Here is a 23,958-nt window from a genome sequence, read left to right on the forward strand (position 1 = left end):
GACAACACTTGGTAAGTAAAGCTTAAACAACACGTTTTGAATATTTAATTTACCTCCAACATGATTGGCACTACTTTTATTGATCTCACATTATTTCTGTCACGCCTGCTCCCACCCCCCTCTCTGGCGCTAGAGGGATCCAGGCTGCCTTTCATTAAGCACACCTGTCACCATCATTAAAGCGCATCAGAGCTCATTTGACTCACCTGGACTCCACGTTTTGATTGCCTTCCCTATATCTGTCTGGTTGCTCTGTTTCATTCCTGTGCCAGCGTTGTTGTTGTTTTGGTTTTCCACTGTCAATGAAACACGGTCAGGAACAGAATTCGGACAGTGTCTGGCTGACACTACTATACAAAGCATCAGGGAGGTTTTTGTTTTTCGTTTTGTTGGTGATGTCAGGTCCGGGTGCCGCCGCCATTGGGACCGGGGGTGCCTCAGCTGGCTCGTCGGGCTTCCACGTCTTAGCTGGCTTGAGAGGTTTCCTTGCCCGGGTTGGGTCGGCATGCTCCCATCCCATGTCATGCCTCAGCCGGCTCGTCGGACTCCTGAGCCTCAGCCGGCTCATTGGGCTCCCTTGCCTCAGCCGGAACGCAAGGTTCCCACGCCACAGCTGGCTCGTCGGGCTTCTACGCCCCAGCCGGGCTTGTCCAGCGCCCATGCCTCAACTGACCTATGCCTCGGCCGACTACTCCCGCTTTCCCTCTCTGATGCTCGAGGACGCCAGGCTGCCTTTCATTACGCACATCAGCGCTCATTGGAATCACCTGCAATCCTTCACGTTTTGATTGCCTTCCCTATATCAGTCTGTTTCCTCTGTTTCATCCCCCTGTCAGCATTGCTGTCATTTTGGTTTTCCCCTTTCCAGACACTGTCTGTATTCTCTTCCTGTTCGTGTTTCATTAAATGTTCACTCCATGTACTTGCTTCTCGACTCCAGCGTCTGTCATCACAAGTTCTGTATTTTCCAGAGGTATGTGTAGTTGGGCTATCTTCCTTCTGGAATCGGTGGAGAAAATTGCTGCCCCAAATCTCAAGCACTAAGCCCAGGACAGACCTGTGCTGGCAGTGCCAGAGGAACAACTATCAGGTCTTCAGATCTGCCAATCTGCCAGAAGCTGTTAAGTCAGCCAAGCTGAAAAAGCAAGAGCAGCATCTCCTGCTTGTTCAGAGTGAGCGGTCTGTCTACCAGAAGATGGTTGCTGACTGCAAGACCAGCTGTCAAGACCTGCAGTTGTCTCTGGGGGGCCCTACTGAACCAGCATATCATGGATCATTTAGCTATTTGATTTGAAAGTTATGACCCTTTAAGCTATTAAAAAATATTTATACAGTACCAGTCAAACATTTTGACACACTTCCTCATTCAAGGGTTTTTCTTTATTCGTACTATTTTCTACATTGTAGAATAATAGTGAAGAAGACAATAGTTGACACATATGGAATCATGTAGTAACCAAATTCAAATATATGTTATATTTGAGATTCTTCAAAGTAGACACCCTTTGCCTTGATGACAGCTAAAACTATCTTCAGAAGTTAAAACCCCTCAGGGAACTCCACCCCCCCCCCCCTTCAGCTGAAAAGTGGCGCAGGGAATTCAACAATATTCTTTAGAAATATTTAACTTTCACAACATTAACAAGTCCAATACCTCAAATGAAAGATAAACATCTTGTTCATCTACCCATCATGTCAGATTTTTTAAATGTTTTACAGCGAAAACACAACATATATTTATGTTAGACCACCACCAAACCAAAGAAAAAACAAAGCCATTTTTTCCAGCCAAAGATAAAATAACAAAAGCAGGATTAGAGATAAAAAAAATCACTAACCTCTTGAAAATCTTCATCAGATGACAGTCATATCACATGTAACACAGTACATTTATCCCCTGAATTATCTGAATCTAGGTTCTCTCCGCAACTATATCCAGTGTGCGGGGCACAATTGAGGCTATGATTAAGAAGTTGGAGCGCTTCTCTGTCTACATTAACAAGGACAACACACGTCTTTCCATCATTGTATGGTTTTGTGTGAATGAACTATAGCGAAGCATCTGAGTGAGTTGGATGCTTTGACACAAACAACTGGATTTGTTCTCCCTTTCATGCCCTGCCTCCAGTCCACTTACCGATATCTGAACAAGGGCTGCACTCAGAGTATACTGCCATGCCCTTTGCAACCACGTACCTATGTGAGAGTGGATTCTCAGCCCTCACTAGCATGAAAACTAAATATAGGCACAGACGGTGTGTGGAAAATGATTTAAGACTGAGACTCTCTCCAAAACACCCCAACATTGCAGAGTTATGTGCATCCTTTCAAGCACACCCTTCTCATTAACCTGTGGTGAGTTATTCACAATTTCCGATGAACAAATAAGGTTTTATATGTAAGATGGTTGTTAAATAAAGAGCAAAATTTGTGATTATTTGTATATTATTATTTGTGCCCTGGTCCTATAAGAGCTCTTTCTCACTTCCCACGAGCCAGGTTGTGACAAAAACTCATACTCATTCTTATTTTTAATAAATGTATCGTATAGTGTGTGTGTGGCATGCTCACAATGATGGCAAAAAACAACATTTGAGAGTGCGCTGACCCTGGTGCTAGAGGGAACAGTGGTCACGATTGACAGGTCAATCTTCAAGGTATTCCTTGTTGATCACCTAACAACTGTAGAAAAGCCAAGGACAAAGGCTTGCACTCCTTTCGTTTATTTTTTTGTGTGTGTTGCGCTTGTTGGACGTAGAGGCCCTGTGGGCCGTGTGGGCAAAGTGTTTCCATTTTGAACCATTTAAATATCAAGTGTGCCTACTGTCCTGGCCAATCGGATAGCTCAAATAACTGTTCCTACAGCGTCCACAACCCCGGCCACAGCAAATTTTGATACTAGTCTACTTGACATTTTATACCTTTTAAAACCATGACCAGAGAGAGACTGACAAGGAATACAGCAAAGGGAGTGAGTTCATGTTTACGTTTTTATTCATCACTTTTACAAAACATAAAACACACTTCTCCCTACTTCCACTCACACGGCAGCTGAAATGAATGAGTATCCAAATGTATCGATAGTCCTGCGTTTTTATTATTAGCAGCTTGTCATGTCTATTTGAATATCAAGGAATATTTCACTTTCTCTGGTCATAGGAACAACATGCCTTGGGTTGTGCCGTGGCGGAGATCTTTGTGGGCTATACTCGGCCTTGTCTCAGGATGGTAAGTTGGTGGTTCAAGATATCCCTCTAGTGGTGTGGGGGATGTGCTTCGGCAAAGTGGGTGGGGTTATATCCTTCCTGTTTGGCCCTGTCCGGGGGTATCATCGGATGGGGCCACAGTGTCTCCTGACTCCTCCTGTCTCAGCCTACAGTATTTATGCTGCAGCCGTTTATGTGTCGGGGGGCTAGGGTCAGTTTGTTATATCTGGAGTACTTCTCCTGTCTTATCCGGTGTCCTGTGTGAATTTAAGTATGCTCTCTCTAATTCTCTCTTTCTCTCTTTCTTTCTCTCTCTCTCGGAGGACCTGAGCCCTAGGACCATGCCTCAGGAACACCTGGCATGATGACTCCTTGCTGTCCCCAGTCCACCTGGCCGTGCTGCTGCTCCAGTTTCAACTGTCCTGCCTGCGGTTATGGAATCCTGACCTGTTCACCGGACGTGCTACCTGTCCCAGACCTGCTGTTTTCAAATCTCTAGAGACAGCAGGAGTTTCGCACATAGGTGGAAGACAGTGCCCCCTCTATCTGGTTAGTCTCACCAGAGAAAATATAGTGATGAGTGATGGAAAGGTAAAAATAACCAATCTCTCCCAGTCCACAAGGTGGCGTCCTGCCCCTTCAGATGGCAATTGACGGGAGGCTCACTGTCTGCTCCAGCCAATGGCGAGCATGAGCAATGTGGCTCCAGTGCGTGTTCTGAGGAAGGGAATATCCTCCCATCATTTTGGATCCAGGACTGCTGGTACAGCCGGTATTTGCTGGTTCCGGAAAGGGGTCGGCACTTTACGCACCGCTCTAGATGAGTCCATGACAACATCTTGGGGTTTGCGCATTCAAAATCCTTACAAATCAGTGGCTGTTACGGTCCATGCGTAGCTGCGATTGGTTCACCACCATTGACCTAAAGGATGCATTCTTTCATGTGCCCCAGTCACAGAAAGTTTCTGAGATTCCATTATGAGGCGATAGCCTACTAGTTGGGGGTCCACGGGGCTCTGCGCTCTGCACTTTCAGTTGTTGTGATAGTCCACCTAGCTAAAATTCTTGCTAGACTAACTTCCTGGACCAGCTACATTAGCTAGCTAGTTATCATGAGCCTACTAGGCAACATATTGAACGTCGATTGTCTCAGGCCAGTGGTACAACATCTGAATCAGAATTGCCATCATAATCAATACAGAGAATTAAGTCAAAACCACAAGTCCAAATCCCCACCTCCATCCATGGAAGGGCTGATTTAGCAAGCTAGCTACTGTAGAACAATGACAATGTGACAATGTGATTCCATTGGTGTGAAGCGAAATCCAAACTGGGCTCGCCACTCTGATTGACTCTGATTGGCTAAATGCTTGCTGGCATCAATCAATCAAATGGCGGCAACATACCTTTTGGTCCAGACAGCATTAGATACATGGGCGACACGTACTGACAAAGGGGGCCGCTGTTTCCCTCGCTCTGATCATTTCTCCGGTGAGATTTAACCAAGATTATGAAAAACACAGAGACAAAACATTATTTTATAGTCGTCATTTTTTTATTGGTCAAATAGTTGTGGAAGCACAGCTTCCATTGGCATTCATGAACACACACCACTGGGAATGTGTTGAGATGAATTAACATCTACTTTATTATCTACTTCTGAATGTACACCGAGTCTACAAAACATTAGGAACACCTGCTCTTTCCAGGACATCGACTGACCAGCTGAGTCCAGGTGAAAAGCTAGCTATCTCTTATTGATGTCACTTGTTACATCCAATTAAATTAGTGTAGATGAAGGGGAGGAGACAGGTTGAAGAAGGATTTTGAAGCCTTGAGACATGGATTGTGTATGCGTGTCATTCAGAGTGCCTGTGAACAGGAACAGTAGGTGCCGGGCGCATCATTAAGGGTATAGTGTGTAGAATGATGAGGAAAAAAACAATTGAATACATTTTAGAATAAGGCTGTAACCTAACAAAATGTGGAAAAAGTCAAGGGGTCTGAATACTTTCCGAAGGCACTGTATATTGCGTTACTTTATGGCTGGCTATGACACCTACGTAAGAGTGTCAAAACCCACAAAACCTACCACACAAAAACAACATTACAATACACCATAGCCTACGTGTCAACAGTATGCTCATGTTCTATGTTTTATTTATTGACCATATTCAATTATCATCGCACACTAATTGATGTCAGACATGCGTTGTTCTGTTGCTGATGCCTGGGATGAATATAGGAGCATATTTCAGGAGCAGGACAAGACACCCTCCTTTGACTGATGACTGATATAAGGGCATGCATGTGATTGGTCTATCTGGCTTACATGATTATGATGTCATAATGCTTATTGATTGTGTCATAACGTGTATTTTCTACAAGATATTTAAAATATGATGAAGAAAAAAACATGTAAAGAATTAGTTAAAACAGCAAACTTTCAAACGAAAGGAAACTTCTTGGCAGGGGAATTATTATTTTTTTCATTAATGTTGGTTTTGACATTCTTATGTAGGTGTCACAACCAGCCATAAAATAACACAATATATGTCACAACAGGTGTAAATATATGGGTCATGACAGTGTAATGACCATATTATGACAGGTTATGAGAAGTTATGTCAGCTGTTATGACATATTATGACATAGTTATGACCCTTTCATAACGTGTTATGACAGTGGGTGTCAAATAAAAAGTGTTACACATTTTTGGGGCGCCAACCTCTCAATCAATCATTGCAATCATGCTATTTTTATATAGGACATAAAACTAAAACTGAAAAGGCACAAGATTGAACTTTAGCCTTGTCTTGGAGCCTGGTACAATCTCAAACACTTGATTGTGGAGGCTATCTCTCTGGCATATTTATTTTACCTTTATTTAACTAGGCAAGTCAGTTAAGAACAAATTCTTATTTTCAATGATGGCCTAGGAACAGTGGGTTAACTGCCTGTTCAGGGGCAGAACGACAGATTTGTACCTTGTCAGCTCGGGGGTTTGAACTTGCTTCCGGTTCCTAGTCCAACACTCTAACCACTAGGCTACCCTGCCGCCCCAAATATATACAGTATATAGCAGCAAGGGGCAAGGGTTACCTAGCGGTGTATGAGCCCCCTCTACATGGGTTCTAGCAGCGTCTTGGGCATTGTTTAAAGAGTTGACTGTAGGAGATATTTGTACTGCAGCGAGTTGGGTATCACCACACACTGTTGTGAGGGTTTTATTGCTTGGACGTCACTGCTCCCAGTGTAACCAACAGTGTGCTTACAGCTGGGACAGGGGAAAGTCACTAGGCAACGCGCCGTGTGTGCAACACCCGGACTGTCTCATCTGGCGGGACCAGGTCTGGGCTGTCTGCCACGGTCTGTTTCATTTAGTTTCCATTGAGGTTGTCTTGGGGCGTGATTATATTTCCCCATAGTATGTTTTACCGAAGCTGACTGGCTGAAAGGGAATGTAACATTATGAATTATAAATACTGTTCCCTGAAGGACCCACGCCGCTGTTCCTGGGCTCGGTGAAGTACGGTATTAAAATGAAGGAATTAATCCGAGCCTCACGCTTATCACCTGTGGAAGGCGCGGCTTCCAGCGAGGTGCGGATGTAATTGCCTTGTCATGCGTCATTGTAGAACCTTCAACCGAAGTCTCGAGAGTGCGGCTCCCCATACATAGTATGTTGTACCTCGTTTCCCTCCTTCGGGGAACAGTAGTTATAGTCAAAACGTTATGTTTTCTGACATCAGCTGAGTCTGTCTGCTCCCCCTCTTCCCATCAACCCTCTGGCTTCCTCACAATTCTCTTCTCCCTTTAGCCATGCAGCTGGAGATGTTAGCCTACCTGTGCCGTGGGCCGCTAGCATTGGGATTCGAGCGCTATGTGCGCTCCATGTATCACCCCCTACTGGCTCACTGGGGGGAGCTGCATATGGTCACATTTATGTTTTAGCCCAGCACTAACAAATCTGAATCAGTTGTAATCGAGTGTACAACCGATTCAGTGTATGACCGATTCATTGGAAGCAACACTAAACAAATACACCCCTTATTCTCAATAATCAGCTTCCTCTGTAGTAAAACTTGCCTGTCCATTTTTTCAAAGCCAAAAATTGAACGACATTGATAGCTAACAGTTGCTTTCAACCACAGGCTTTTATCCCTCAAAAGTTCTCCTCTTATACAACCACCAATCTCTAAGAGGTCCATTGATAATACAACATGTCACAACATGTCTCAACAAACACAATAAAGAAGTGTTTGGGAGGAAGTATGCATTTGTTGTCCTGTGTGTGTTGGGGGCGTGGGGAGTTCTCATGTTGGCAACTCGCCAGTGAACAAACAACCTTGGCAGGTCTCCGGCTCCTCTCAAACCTTGTGGCCCCGATGCCAAACCACCCCAGCTGGTACCCCCTCTCTCTGTGTCTGTGTGGAGGTCTGGCACCAGGCCCTGCTCTCTTGTCTCAGGAGGCCTGTTGGCGTGACTGGCTGGCTGGCACAGGGTGGCAGGCGTGTGTGGGGGCAAGTTGTGTGTGTCTGTGTGATGGGAGGGGAGGGGAGGGGGCCCATGTAGATGGGAGGGATACTTTTGAGGATACATTGTACTAATCCCTTTCAAAGTTAGTTAATCTCTCCACAAACATACGCAATGGACTCGCACACGCACACGCACGCACACACACACACACACACACACACACACACACACACACACACACACACACACACACACCCACACACACACACACACACACACACACACACACACACACACACACACACACACACACAGCAATAGTCACATATAATAAGCCCTCTTCCATTTACTGTAGTGGTAGCATCTCTGCTGTAAAGACAGTTGTGCTCCCCGACAAACGTTGCCTCTTTGAAGACAGAGAGATTAGGCGAGCCAAGCCTGTTGAGGAATCGATCCAGCCAAGGGTAGCTAGCTAGCCCAGGTCCTGGGAGAAAGAGAGAGAAGGAGAGAGGGAAGAAGGAGAGGAGGACTACAGATATTCAAGCTAACTCGTTATGTCCCGGGTTTATTGGAACACAGCACGACTCCAGTTCAGCACCAAAATTAGTTATTGATCTCTCCCCCCAGCTCAGGGACCGCCAACTCCCATCTGCTGATTCATTCTCTTTTTAATTTGTCCCCCCCCCTCTCTCGATCTCTCTCTCCCTTCCTCGATCTCTTGGCCATTCTTTCTTCCTCCCTCCCCTCTCTCACTCTCTCTCTCTTTCTCTCTCTCTCACTTCCTCTATTTCATTCTCTCTATCTCTCTCTGCTTTTCTTTCTCCCACCCTCCGTCACTCCCTCTCTCTCTACCACTTACCCTCCATCCTCCCTCCTGAATCTGCCCTCTCCCCTCATCCACGCATCTCTCTTTCTGTCTCCACCCTCCCTGCTCTTTGTCTCCCCCACACCCTTACCTTGTTCTTTTCCTCCTCTTTCTTTCTTTCATTCTTTCTTTCTCTTTTTTTCTTTTTTTCTTTCTTTCTTTCTTTCTTTATATCCCTCCTTCCCTCTCTTTCTATCTGTCTCTCTCTTTCTCCCCCTCTTATTCCACCTGTCACTCTTCCTATTAATTCCCCTTTTCCCTTCCATGCTGCTCCTGCTCCCTCTGCCTATCCCTCCCTCCCATCACCCCTCCTTTCTCTTCTCTTATTCCGCCTGTCACTCTGCCGCTCTCATCTTCTTGCTTCCATCCCTCCCTTTCAGCTGCATCAATTCTTCAGCCACCCACAAGCAGCTGCTATAACTCAAAGAAGCTGGTGGGGCTGTGGGGCTGCAAGGCAGAGAGAGGCAGAGGGATACATGTGCTGGTAATTGGCAACGGGGAGGGGGAAAGAGGAGTTACGTGCAATCATTGCCACGCTCATCATTTTATAACCGGCACGGTTATAAAAAAATCACACCCAGTGTACATAAAATATCATGCATAGATCAGGCAGGTTTGTTATCAGGGCGCTATCACTGACCTTTACCGACACACATTGGTAGACATGTACATAGAGATTCACACAATAGCAACAAAACAAACACTTACCTGAGCATCTTCATGTTCAGGTCTACTGATGTGTGTATTCTAACCCCTTTGATATAACAAGCCAATCAAATGCAGGCGTATAGCATGACTAACCTGTGAAATGTGGAAGTGTAACTAAATATATGAGTTAACCTAATATTACAAGAACATTTAACTGAAATTACTGAAATGAACCTTGTATTTTCCAATGATTTTTCGTTTGTTGTCAATATGTGACAGTTACCAGAACTTACAATACCACTACCTGGCCATCTAATTGCATGTAAGTCTATTGGGATCCACCAGGTGGCACTGTTTATCAGGTAAAAAGCCCATTGATCAAGGTCTAGAGAAACTCTATGGTAGTTAGCAAACTTTTCCAGCCTTACTCTCCCTTTAGCCAACCATTTCACTTGAGTATCACTAGAAGAGGAATGCTTAAGGTAGATGTTTGCCCCTAACCACAGATCTGAAGTCAGCTGATTCAACCCTAAATCCTAACCTTAACCATTTTGAGGATCAGACATTATTAGGAGCAACTTCTACCAGCTCCAAAAATAATTGTCACAACCTAGGTTGGTTCAGTTGACAACCCTACGACTATAATATTCACAGACATATTTGACATGATGACACAGCTCAACAAAAAGCACTAAAGGGTAAATACATTGAGAAACATCTGGCCTTGCGCTTTGGCTGGAGCCAAATTTTCCTTAAAGGGACATTGCACTTTCAGCTACATTTTCCAAAAATGCTAGCCAAGAGATTCTGGGTTCAACTGTAAGTTGAAAGTAAGCTAAAGTATACAGTTGAAGTTGGAAGTTTACACACACTTAGGTTGGAGTCATTAAAACATGTTTTTCAACCACTCCACAAATGTCTTGTTAACAAACTATAGTTTTGGCAAGTCGGTTAGGACTTTATGCATGACACAAGTAATTTTTCCAAAGATTGTTTACAGACAGATTATTTCACTTATTATTCACTATATCACAATTCCAGTGGGTCAGAAGTTTACATTCACTAAGTTGACTGTGCCTTTAAACAGCTTGGAAAATTCCAGGAAATTATGTCATGGCTTTTGAGTCAATTGGAGGTGTACCTGTGGATCTATTTCCAGGCCTACCTTCAAACTCAGTGTCTCTTTGCTTGACATCATGGGAAAATCTAAATAAATCAGGCAAGAGCTCAGAAAAATATTGTAGACCTCCACAAGTCTGGTTCATCATTGGGAGCAATTTCCAAATGCCTGAAGGTACCACGTTCATCTGTACAAACAATAGTATGCAAGTATAAACACCATGGGACCACGCAGCTGTCATACCGCTCAGGAAGGAGACGGGTTCTGTCTCCTAGAGGTGCGAAAAGTGCGAATCAATCCCAGAACACCATTAAAGGACCCTGTGAGAATATGCTGGAGGAAAAAGGTACAAAAGTATCTATATCCACAGTAAAATGAGTCCTACATCGACATAACCTGAAAAGGCCGAAAAGGCCGCTCAGCAAGGAAGAAGCCACTGCTCCAAAACCACCATAAAAAAGCCAGACTACGGTTTGCAACTGCACATGGGGACAAAGATTGTAAATTTTGGAGAAATGTCCTCTGGTCTGATGAAACAAAAATATAACTGTTTGGCCATAATGACCATCGTTGTGTTTGGAGGAAAAAGGGGGAGGCCTGCAAGCCGAAGAACACCATCCTAACCGTGAAGCACGAGGGTAGCAGCATCATGTTATGGTGGTGCTTTGCTGCAGGAGGGACTGGTGCACGTCACAAAATAGATGGGATCATGAGGTAGGAAAATTATGTGGATATATTGAAGCAACATCTCAAGATATCAGTCAGAAAATAAAAGTTTGGTTCCAAATGGGTCTTCCAAATGGACAATGACCCCAAGCATACTTCCAAAGTTGTGGCAAAATGGCTTAAGGACAACAAAGTCAAGGTACTGGAGTGGCCATCACAAAGCCCTGACCTCAATCCCATAGAAAATGTGTTGGCAGAACTGAAAAAGTGTGTGCGAGCAAGGAGGCCGACAAACCTGACTCAGTTACACCAGCTCTGTCAGGAGGAATGGGCCAAAATTCACCCAACTTATTGTGGAAAGCTTGTGGAAGGCTACCAGAAACATTTGACCCAAGTTAAACAATTAAACAAAAGGCAATGCTACCAAATACTAATTGAGTGTATGTAAACTTCTCACCCAGTGGGAATGTGATGAAAGAAATAAAAGCTGAAAAAATCATACTCTCTACTATTATTCTGACATTTTTAATAGTCAACACTTTGAAATAACACATATGGAATCATGTAGTAACCCAATAAGTTTTAAACAAATCCAGATATATTTATTATTTTAGATTCTTCAAAGTAGCCATCCTTTGCCTTGATGACAGCTTCATACACTCTTGGCATTCTCTCAACCAGCTTCATGAGGAATGCTTTTCCAACAGTCTTGAAGGAGTTCCCACATATGCTGAGCACATGTTGGCTGCTTTTCCTTGACTCTGCGGTCCAACTCATCCCAAACCATCTCAACTAGGTTTAGGTCAGGGTATTGTGGGGGTCAGGTTATCTGATGCAGCACTACATCATTCACGTTCTTGGTCAAATAGCCCTTACACAGCCTGGAGGTGTGTCGGTCATTGTCCTGTCGAAAAACAAATGATAGTCCCACTAAGCACAAACCAGATGGGATGTCGTATCGCTGCAGAATGCTATGGTAGCCATCTTGGTTAAGTGTGCCTTGATTAATAACCAGCAAAGCACCCCCACACCATCACACCTCCTCCTCCATGCTTCACAGTGGGAACCACACATGCGGACATCATCCGTTTGCCTACTCTGCGTTTTACAAAGACACATCGGTTGCAGCCAAACATCTCAAATTTGGACTCATCAGACTAATGGACAGAATGGTCTAATGTCCATTGCTCATGTTTCTTGGCCCAAACAAGTCTCTTCTTCTTATTGATGTCCTTTACAGTGGTGAAAAAAGTACCCAATTGTCATACTTGAGTAGAAGTAAAGATACATTAAAAGAAAGTGAAAGTCACCCAGTAAAATACTATTTTAGTAAATGTCTAAAAGTATTTGGTTTTAAATATACTTAAGTATCAATAGTAAAAATCTTTCACATTCCTCATATTGAGCAAATCAGACGGTACGATTTTCTTGTATTTTATTTTACGGATTGCCAGGGGCACACTCCAACACTAACATAATTTACAAATGAAGCATTTGTGTTGTGAGTCTGCCAGATCAGAAGCAGTAGGGATGACCAGGGATGTTCTCTTGATCAATGTGTGAATTTGACAATTTTTCTGTCCTGTTAATAACTTCTCATGGCTGCAGGAGCCATATTGAGTAGCTTGGATGAAAGGTGCCAAGAGGTGCCCAGAGTAAACGGCCTGCTCCTCAGTCCCAGTTGCTAATATATGCATATTATTATTAGTATTGGATAGAAAACACTCTGACGTTTCTAAAACTGTTTGAATGATGTCTGTGAATATAACAGAACTCATATGGCAGGCAAAAACCTGAGAAGTCCAGGAAGTGGGAAATCTGAGGTTGGTCGATTTTCAACCCAGCCCCTATTGAATACACAGTGGGATATTGATTATGTTGCACTTCCTAGGGCTTCCACTAGATGTCAACTGTCTTTAGAAACTTGAATGAGGCTTCTTCTGTGTTGTGGAGCCGGATGGGAGCTGTTTAAGTCAGTGGCCTGGCAGAGAGCCAAGTCCTGGTCATGCATTTCACATGATAGCGACCTGCGCTCTATTGCTTCTTTACAGAAAACCGGAATTCTCCGGTTGGAACATTATTGAAGATTTATGATAACAACATACTAAAGATTGATTCTATACTTAGTTTGACAAGTTTCTTCGACCTGTAATATAACTTTTTGAAGTTTTCGTCCGACGTTCGGCTGGACCTGCACGAGTGTTTGGATTTGTGTACTAAACGCGTTAACAAAAGTAGCTACTTGGACATAAATAATGGACATTATTGAACAAATCAAGCATTTCTTGTGGAACTAGGATTCCTGGGTGTGCATTCTGATGAAGATTGTCAAAGTAAGGGAATATTTATAATGTTATTTCTGATTTCTGTTGACTCCAACATGGCGGAAGTTTTTTTTTTCTTTTTCTGAGCGCCGTCTCAGATTATTGCATGGTTTGCTTTTTCCGTAAAGTTTTTTTTTTTTTTAAATCTGACACAGCGGTTGCATTAAGGAGAGGTATATCTATATTTTCATGTCTAACAATTGTATTTATCGACATTTATAATGAGTATTTCTGTAAAATGATGTGACTCTCTTCAATATAACTGGATGTTTTTGGAACTAGTGAACATGACGTGCCAATGTATACTGAGATTGTTTTATATAAATATGAACTTTATCAAACAAAACATACATGTATTGTGTAACATGAAGTCCTATGAGTGTCATCTGATGAAGATCATCAAAGGTTAGTGATTAATTCTATCTCTATTTGTGCTTTTTGTGACTCCTCTCTTTGGCTGGAAAAATGGGCTGAATTTTTGGGTGAGTTGGTGGTGACCTAACATAATCGTTTGTGGTGCTTTCGCTGTAAAGCCTATTTGAAATCGGACACTGTGGTGGGATTAACAACAATATTACCTTTAAAACTGTACGAGATACATGTATGTTTGAGGAATTTTAATTATGAGAGTTCAGTTGTTTTGAATTTGGTGCCCTGCACTTTCACTGGCTGTTGTCATATCGATCCCATTAACGGGATTGCAGCCTTAAGATTTAAGCATTCGAAATGTAACGAGTACTTTTTGGTGTCAGGGGAAATGTGTGGAGTAAAAAGAACATTGTTTTCTTTAGTAAAAGTTTCCAAAAATATAAATAGTATAGCAAATTACAGATAATGTAAACTAAATATAAATAGTAAAATACAGATACCCAAAGAAACTACACAAATTGTACTTGAGAGTATTTTTACTTGAGTATTTTACACCACTGGTCCTTAAGTAGTGGTTTCTTTCCAGCAATTCGACCATGAAGGTCTGATTCAAACAGTCTCCTCTGAACAGTTGATGTTAAGATGTTTCTGTTACTTGAACTCTTTCTGAAGCTGGTAACTCTAATGAACTTATCCTTTGCAGCAGAGGTAACTAGGTCTTCCTTTCCTGTGGCGGTCCTCATTAGAGCCTGTTTCAACATAGCGCTTGATGGTTTTTGCGACTGCACTTGAAGAAACAAAGTTCTTGAAACTTTCTGCATTGACTGACCTTCGTGTCTTAAAGTAATGATGGACTGTTGTTTTTCTTTGTTTATTTGAGCTGTTCCTGCCATAATATGGACTTGGTCTTTTACCAAATCTTCTGTATACACCCCTACCTTGTCACAACACAACTGATTGGCTCAAATGCATTAAGAAGAAATACATTCCACAAATTCACTTTTATCAAGGCACACCTGTTAATTGAAATGCATTCCAGGTGACTACTTCATGAAGCTGGTTGAGAGAATGCCAAGCGTGTGCAAAGCTGTCAAGGCAAAGGGTGGATACTTTGAAGAATCTCAAAAGTAAAATATATTCTGATTTGTTTAACACTTTTTTGTTCCTCCCTGTTCCTTTCTGTCACACACACACACACACAAACACACACACACACACACACACACACACACACACACACACACACACACACACACACACACACACACACAAATTCTATGTCTTCGTCCTCACTGTGCCTTTCTGTGACACACACACATCCCCTCGCCCACACACTCCGTTTCCTGTAGTCTTACTGACGTTGAGGGAGATACTGTTGTCCTGGCACCACGGGGCGGCAGGGTAGCCTAGTGGTTAGAGCGTTGGACTAGTAACTGGAAGGTTGCAAGTTCAAACCCCCGAGCTGACAAGGTACAAATCTGTCGTTCTGCCCCTGAACAGGCAGTTAACCCACTGTTCCTAGGCCGTCATTGAAAATAAGAATTTGTTCTTAACTGACTTGCCTAGTAAAATAAAGGTAAAAAAAAACTAAAAAAAAAAACACTGCTGCTAGGTCACTGACCTCCTCCTTTAGGCTGTCTCATCATCGCCGTTGATCAGGTCTACCATCGTTGTGTCGTCAGCAAATTTGATGATGGTGTTGGAATCGTGTGTGGCTGTCTAAGCACACACCCCAGAGGGATGGTGAAAGTGATGTTGCCTACCCTCACCACCTGGGGTCAGCATGTCAGGAAGTCTAGGATCCAGTTGCAGAGGGAGGTGTTCAGTCCCAGGGTCCCAAACTTTGACGAGCTTGGAGGGGACTATGGTGTTGAACGCTGGGCTAGTACATGAACAGCATTCTCTCGTAGGTATTCCTCTCATCTAGTAGGTGTGTGTGAGACAGAGAGCATGTGTGTGTCTGTGTGTGGTGTATTAAGCCTTCCACAAGGAATTCCTAACCCCAGTCACATGAGCTGCAGCACTTGGTTTGGGACCCCTTCAGAGAAGCCTCAGCCTCTACCTAGCTGGAAGTCATTGTGTGAACAGCAAGTCTTTGACCAAACCTGTGTTTACATTCATACAATCTCCCTCATATCTCATAGGTGCTTCAAAGACTCCCTTACCATTCCATTTCCCAAGCTCCACCAGTAATACCCTCCTCTGATTGTTTGAACAATTACTCACTTAGGTAGTACCATAGCAAATTGAATTTCAGTGCTCAAATTGGTTTACATTATGAGGGAAAACTCCCCCACAAATGAAGAAACTACATTGAAAATGAAAACATTAGAAATATGCAGAGGTTGGTAAAGGCATTGTCCATCCCCTGGTTCATCCATGTCCCACAATGCCATGGTGCCCAGCAGTTGCCTCACATGGTCTTAACCATAGATCGAGGTTCAGATTGCCTGACCCGCAATCCTAACATTAAACATGTAGATGACAAAAATATATGTCTCTGGATCTGTAGTTAGGTTTTATTTCTTCTTCTACTGACTCTGGTAGAGGAATTCCAATAACTGAACAAAGGGCCCAATGTGGAGATGGACAGGAAGTTGAAGCTTCAGACCTTGCTGCTGTCCTCCTCCTCTTCCCTTCTCCCTCCCTCCCACTTACCTCTCTCTTTCTCTCCCCCTCTCCCATTCCCCCATTCTCTAGCCTCCACTGCTCTATGTATTTTCTTCTCACAGGCTTACTTTTTTTCTCCAACAGAGAAAGATGGAGCGGGGACTAGTAGGGGAAAAGGGGAAAAGAGAGTGCTAGGAAGGAGGGTGTAGACAAGCGGGTGAGGGGGTTTCGGAGAGGGGGTGTTAAGGGAACAAAGCAGGAATTTAAAAAGCAGCCAGACCCCCCACCCCTCCCTCTAGACCTTCAACCCCCTTCCCTCCCCCCTGCAAGACTCCCCCTCAAGCCCCCCCACCCCCTTTTATGTGTTTGTGAGAGAAAACAGGGGTGGGGTTTGTGTGTGTGGGGAGATGGGGTTGCTGAGGGGAGGACGGTTCATAATAATGTCTGGAACAGAGGAAATGGAATGGCATCAGACACATGGAAACCATGTGTTTAATGTATTTGACACCATTCCAATGATTCTGCTCCAGCCATTACCACGAGCCTGTCCTTCCCAATTAAGGTGCCACCAACCTCCTGTGCTACAGAGGGACCTCCCACCCAAGCCTCACCCACGACCAACCCTAACCCAGCACCTGGTCACCGACCACTGGGGAAAGACACAGGCCGGAAGAAATTGGGCTCGGTCATTTCCATAGTTTTATGGAAAGGGTCTGATTAGTGGGCCATTTATACCGGCCCTACAGGGCTGCATTGTGCACATGTTTTTGTTTCCGTCCTGCTCTAACACACCTGATTCAACTAATCAACTACAGTCCTCCAGATTGCTTTCAGTTTTGGGTTTGATCAGGAGTGATACAACTGGGTTGGAACAAAAACCTACACACTGCAACTCCCTAGGTCCGGAATTGCACCCTTTGTTCTATGGGCTACCTTGGCTAGTGCAAGCAGCAATTACATAAAATGAACAAGAGAGTTATTCATGCAAGTTGTTTGCTAGCAGTCCTGTGCATCAGACATTTTATAACTCACCGAACTCCAACCAACCATTGTCTTTGATTGGTGAATTGAAATTGTGGGAGGGTTCCAGGTGGTTGCTGTTTCTCAATGATTGCGCAGCAAGCAGTGTCTGTCAAGGTGGTCGTCTCTGGTATGCAGAGACGGTGGAAACGTTACTAAATTACCTCTTGTTCATATTCACAAAGCAGTTTGCAATAGCAATAGCTAGCTATCATCTTCCAAGCTAATACAGCTGATTAATTACCACTCAGCAAAGATAGCAAGCTACTCTCCAGTTGGAAAACACAGAACTAATTAGTAAAACGAACATGTCTGCTTGCTTAAAATTACTAGTGATTCAGTACATCCACAGATGTGAGCTAGCTATATGTGCTGCATCACAACAACAGTTTTTTTTAAACAGTTGGGTTTAATTGATTGACATGTGCATACCTTTAAACCTCTGTCCCCTTTTCACAAGGAGAACTGTTACATAAAGGCGGGAGGAGCTGGTTCCACTGTATGAGTATGAGAACAGAGAATGGGGAGGAGTTACACTGTTCAGGCAGAGGTGAGTCACACATGTCTCTGTAATCTAGCATGGGTAGTACGGTCATCTGAATGAGGGTTAGTTTGGCAGCTGGGGTGACAGAGGAGCGATTACGATAGAGGAAACCAAGTCAAACTTGTTATGGCTGCAATCCCGTTAACGGGATAAGTGTCATCAATAACCGCTGAATAGCATAGTGAAACATTCAAAGAATATTACTAAAAATATTTATATTCATGAAATCACAAGTGCAATATAGGAAAACACAGCTTAGCCTTTTGTTAATCCACCTGTCGTGTCAGATTTTGAAATTATGCTTTACAGCAAAAGCAATCCAAGCATTTGTGTAAGTTTATCGATCGCACAACAAAACATTATCTACACTTAGCATTAAGTAGCTAGGTCACAAAAATCAGAAAAGCAATCAAATTAATAGTTTGCCTTTGATGATCTTCGGATGTTTTCACTCACGAGACTCCCAGTTACACAACAAATGTTCCTTTTGTTCCATAAAGATTATTTTTATATCCAAAATACCTCAGTTTGTTTGGCACGTTATGTTCAGAAATCCACAGGAAAGAGCGGTCATGACAACGTGGACAAATTCCAAATAGTTTCCATAATGTCCACAGAAACATGTCAAACGTTTTTTTATAATCAATCCTTGTTTTTAAAATAATATTCACAGTAGGAGAGGGAAAAGCAAACTCTGTTGTGCGAGCAAAACTCATGTGACCACTTGACGCGCTGTTATCTTTCTGGCTCATTTTTCAAAATAAAAGCCTGAAACTATGTCTGAAGACTGTTGACACCTTGAGGAAGCGATAGGAAAAGGAATCTGGTTGATATCCCTTTAAACGGAGCAAAGGGAGGCTATGGAACATGGAGTTTTCAAAATAGAAGTCACTTCCTGTTTTGATTGTCCTCAGGGTTTCGCCTGCAATATCAATTCTGTTATACTCACAGACAATATTTTGACAGTTTTGGAAACTTTAGTGTTTTCTATCCAATACTAATAATAATATGCATATATTAGCAACTGCGACTGAGGAGCTGGCCATTTACAATGGGCACCTTTTCATCCAAGCTACTCAATACTGCCCCTGCAACCATAAGAAGTTGTTAACTTTAGCCTGCAGCTTTGATATGTGCTGAGAGAAGGACAGTGCACGTCTAGCCATACTCCCAAGTACTTGTATGAGTTGACTACCTCAAGCTCTAAACCCTCAGAGGTAGTAATAGCACCTGTGGGAAGAGGGACATTCTTCTTACCAAACCACATGACCACATGACTAAAGGTTCAGAGTTCAGCAGGAAACCAGGGTTTTGTTGGTGAATGACCAGGTATGGTCTCGATGTTGTTGCCTATTGTTTATCAATTCAAAGGCTTTGCTGCTACAAAGCCCCAGAACAATCTGTGAAAGCCAATAAGAACACCACAACCGTCACCACACCTCCTCCCCCTCCTTTTTATCCTTTGTTCTCCACCTCCTCCCTGAAGAGTCCATCCCTTTGCTCACTCATCTGTGTTTTCCACCCATTACTTGGCAACTGGCAGGAAGTGCGTCATAATGGATGTTAAAGTACAGGAAGAGCCTCCAGGAAATACAACCTCTGGGATTTGTGGGGGTGTAGGAGAGAAGAGGGTGGGGGTTTGTCTGAGGCAGCTGGCCTGACCTGGAAAAAGGTCCAATGAGGACCTGACTTTGAGGAGTCAGGAGCCACCGACGTTTGAGAATGTCTGTGGGGTGGGAAACATTGAAACACTCTGGAAAAATATCTGGAAGGTTATAAAAAAGAACACACAGGACACACACACACACACATTCATAAACAATCATAAACACACACATTCAGACACACACTCGCACACACACATACAGACAGACACACACACACACACACACACACACACACATTCATAAACAATCATAAACACACACACACACACACACACACACACACACACACACACACACACACACACATTCATAAACAATCATAAACACACACACACACATTCATAAACAATCATAAACACACACACACACACACACACACACACACACACACACACACACATTCATAAACAATCATAAACACACACACACACATTCATAAACAATCATAAACACACACACACAGACACACACTCGCACACACTCACACAAACACATGTTCATAAACAATCATAAACACACATAGACAAACAGACACACGTGATACGCGTCAGTATTCGATGTCCATCCATGTCTGAGGATGTCGGGAAATGACGTGGAAACCGAACACTACAGGCATCAGTGAGCGCTGTTACCTTCAAGTAGATTCCAGTATTTCTAGGACATTGTGGACAGGGATGGTGGATGGCCTTAAGCATCTGCCTCTGATTCTGAAGGTTGCAAGTTTGAATCCAGCAATGGAAACTTGATTTTGAGATTTTTGTTTTAAACCTATCCCAAACCTTAACCCTTGCCTTAACCATTCGGAGTTAATGTCTGACGTTACGATTTCAGAGTTAATGTGCAAATATTGTTATGGCAAGCCTAAATATCTTCAGTAGTAAATATGCATGGACTCATTCCGTGTTCAATAATAGTGGCTAACATAATGTTTTAATGATGACCTCATCCCTGTACCCCACACATACAATTATCTGTAAGGTCCCTCAATCGAATTGTGTATTTCAAGCACAGATTCAACCACAAAGACAAGGGTATTTTTTCAATGTCTGGCAAAAAAGAGCACCTATTGGTAGATGGATGAGAAAACTGTGATTTTAAAACAGTTACATAGTTTAATTATTGTAATATGAGAACTAAGGCTTGGACAACAATGTTGTAATTACTCCACAATAATAACTGAAATGAGTGAAAAGAAGGAAGCCTGTACAACAAGAAACTTAAGTAATACTGCAAAAAATGTTGCCAAGAAATTTACTTTTTGTCCTGAATACAAAGTGTTATGTTGGGGGCAAATACAACACATCACATCACTGAGTACCACTCTTTATATTTTCAAACATGGTGGTGGCTGCATCATGTTATGTGTATGCTTGTCATCGGAAAGGACTAGGGAGTTTTTCAGGATAAAAATAAATGGAATAGAGCTAAGCACAGGCCAAATCATAAAGAAAAACTCAGTGTCTACTTTCCAGAAGACACTGGGAGACAAATTCACCTTTCAGTAGGACAGTAACCTAAAACCTAAGGTCAAATTTACACTGGAGTTGCTTACCAAGATGATTGAATGTGCCTGTGTTGCCGAGTTACAGTTTTGACTTAAATTGCCTATGGCAAGACTTGAAAATGGCTGTCTAGCAATGATCAACAATCAACTTGACAGAGCTTGAAACATTTTTTAAAGATTAATGGGCAAATATTGTACAATCCAGGTGTGAAAAGCTCTTAGATACTTACCCAAAAAGACTCACAGCTGTAATCAAAGTTTTGACTCAGGGGTGTGAATACTTATATTATTTTCAATAAATTTGCAAACAATTCTAAAAACATGCTTTCACTTTGTCGTTTTGAGGTATTGTGTGTAGTTGGGTGAGAAAAACGTATTTTTCATCGATTTTGAATTCACGCTGTAACACAACAAAAGGTCTATGAATATGTCAACCGGTATGAATACATTAGCTATGTTCTAACACCATAACAACATGATCCCTAACACAGTAAGCCTCTGTGTACTTGGTGATGACAAGGAGTTGTGTTCTTGTAGTGAGGGGATGACGTGGACAGTTGTATAATCGAGTCCTTGCCTGCTGTAGCAAAGGACTCTGGGCTATAGTTGCCACTCTAGCTAACCAAACCGTGTCAGTAACAGCAGTAGCTTGAGTGTGTGTGTGTGTGTGTGTGTGTGACATTATAGGCTACAAGGAAGAAATAGTTGAAAAGGGTGTGTCCAAGACAAGAGCAGAACTATTGTTGTGTTTGTGAATGTGTGTGTGTGTGTGTGTGTGTGTGTGCTGTGCCCACTGCAGTCGATGCCCCCACGAGAACCTCCATGTATGAATTATCTGCAGTAGTTGATGTGGCTATTTTCTGCAAGTTAAATTCTCCTCGCTCTCTTTCTCTCCTCTCCATTTTTTCCCTTCTCTCTCTTTCTGCTGGCGAGCACGGCTGCAACATTTCCTTCTCCTCCACCTCACCTCCACTCTGTCCTCCCTCCTTCCCTCTCTCCCTCCACCCATCCTCTTGCCCTCCCTCACTCTCTGTGTGTGCAGATTAAATGGTCAGCCTGCCAGTTTTTCATATTTCCTGGCAGCAAAAGGGCCAGTCAACTTCCTGGAGGGGAGGGGCCTCACGAAAGGTTACATTTGCTAAATGTGCCTATGGAAAAACACAGAGCAAGGGGAGAGAGAGAGAGGGAAGGGGAGGAGGGACAGGGAAGAGTGAGGGTTGAGATAGAGAGGAGGGAGAGGGGGCCATAGGGAAGAGGGGGTTTGACAGGGAGAGAGAGAACGAGAGAAAGAGAGAGAGAGCTCAACCAAACGACTCCACCATCTCTCTGCTGTGCTCCAGTAATGGAAAAAGACCTCCAGGGGAATATTCAGCATGCAAGAGTATCGAGTTGCGCTCCATCATTACAATGCTGTCTAACCCCCCTTTACCTCTCCCTCCCTCCTCCGTAATGCCTTCACCCCGTCCCTTGTTTCTTTTTCCTTCCTTTACCCCTCCCCCTCCCTGTCTCTCTCTCTCTGCCTGTGTGAAATTAAAAGGTTTTGTGGGAGACTAGCTCTGGGACAGAAAAGGTTTATTTGAATCGCGGCGGATGGATGTGTGCAATGCACCAACGCAGATAGAGAGAAAGTGTGTGTGTGTGTGTGTGTGTGTGTGTGTGTGTGTGTGTGTGTGTGTGTGTGTGTGTGTGTGTGTGTGTGTGTGTGTAAGGGAAGGTTCTGTTGTGGTTCATATACAAATACACATCCACCGCAAAACAAATCTTTCTCTATCTACCTGTATTGGGTTGAGTGAATATAAAACAGAGAAACATTATTTAGTATTCAGACCCTTTGCTATGAGACTCGAAATTGATCTCAGGTGCATCCTGTTTCCATTCAGCATCTTTGAGATGTTTCTACAACTTGATTGGAGTCCACCTGTGGTAAAGATTTGGAAAGGCACACACCTGTCTATATAAGGTCCCACAGTTGACAGTGCATGTCAGAGCAAAAACCAAGCCATGAGGTCGAAGGAATTATCCCTAGAGCTCAGAATTGTGTCGAGGCACAGATCTGGGGAAGGGTACCAAAACATTTCTGCAGCATTAAAGGTCCCCAAGAACACAGTGGCCTCCATCATTCTTAAATGGAAGTTTGGAACCACCAATTCTCTTCCTAGAAATGGCCGCCCAACCAAACTGAGCAATCGGGGGAGAAGGGCCTTGGTCAAGTAGATGACCAAGAACCAGACGGTCACTCTGACAGAGCTCTAGAGATCCTCTGGGGACATGGGAGAATCTTCCAGAAGGACAACCATCTCTGCAGCACTCCACCAGTCAGCCCTTAATGGTAGTGACCAGACGGAAGCCACTCCTCAGTAAAAGACACATGACAGCCTGCTTGGAGTTTGCCAAAACATCACCTAAAGACTCTCAGACAAGATTCTCTGGTCTGATGAAACCAAGATTTAACTATTTTGCCTGAATGCAAAGTGTCATGTCTGGAGCAAACCTGACACCATCCTTACGGTGAAGCATGGTGGTGGCAACATCACATATTGGGGATGTTTTTCAGTGGCAGAGACTGGGAGATTATTCAAATCAAACTGTATTTGTCACATGCGCCGACTACAGTGAAAAGCTGTTTTAAGAAAAATAACCCCAAAAAACAAGAATTAAAAGTTTTAAATCATTGAAGAGCAGCAGTAAAATAACAATAGCAAGGCTACAGTTGAAGTCGTAGTTTACATACACCTTAGCAAAACACATTTAAACTCAGTTTTTCACAATTCCTGACATTTAATCTTGGTAAAAATTCCCTGTCTTAGGTCAGTTAGGATCAGCACGTTATTTTAAGATGTGAAATATCAGAATAATTGGTAGCATTGCATTTAAATGGTTGAACTTGGGTCAAACATTTTGGGTAGCCTTCCACAAGCTTTCCACAATAAGTTGGG

The sequence above is a fragment of the Oncorhynchus mykiss genome, chromosome 29 (genome assembly GCF_057628025.1).
Source record: "Oncorhynchus mykiss isolate SJ-2025 chromosome 29, ASM5762802v1, whole genome shotgun sequence".
Taxonomy (NCBI): Eukaryota; Metazoa; Chordata; class Actinopteri; order Salmoniformes; family Salmonidae; genus Oncorhynchus; species Oncorhynchus mykiss.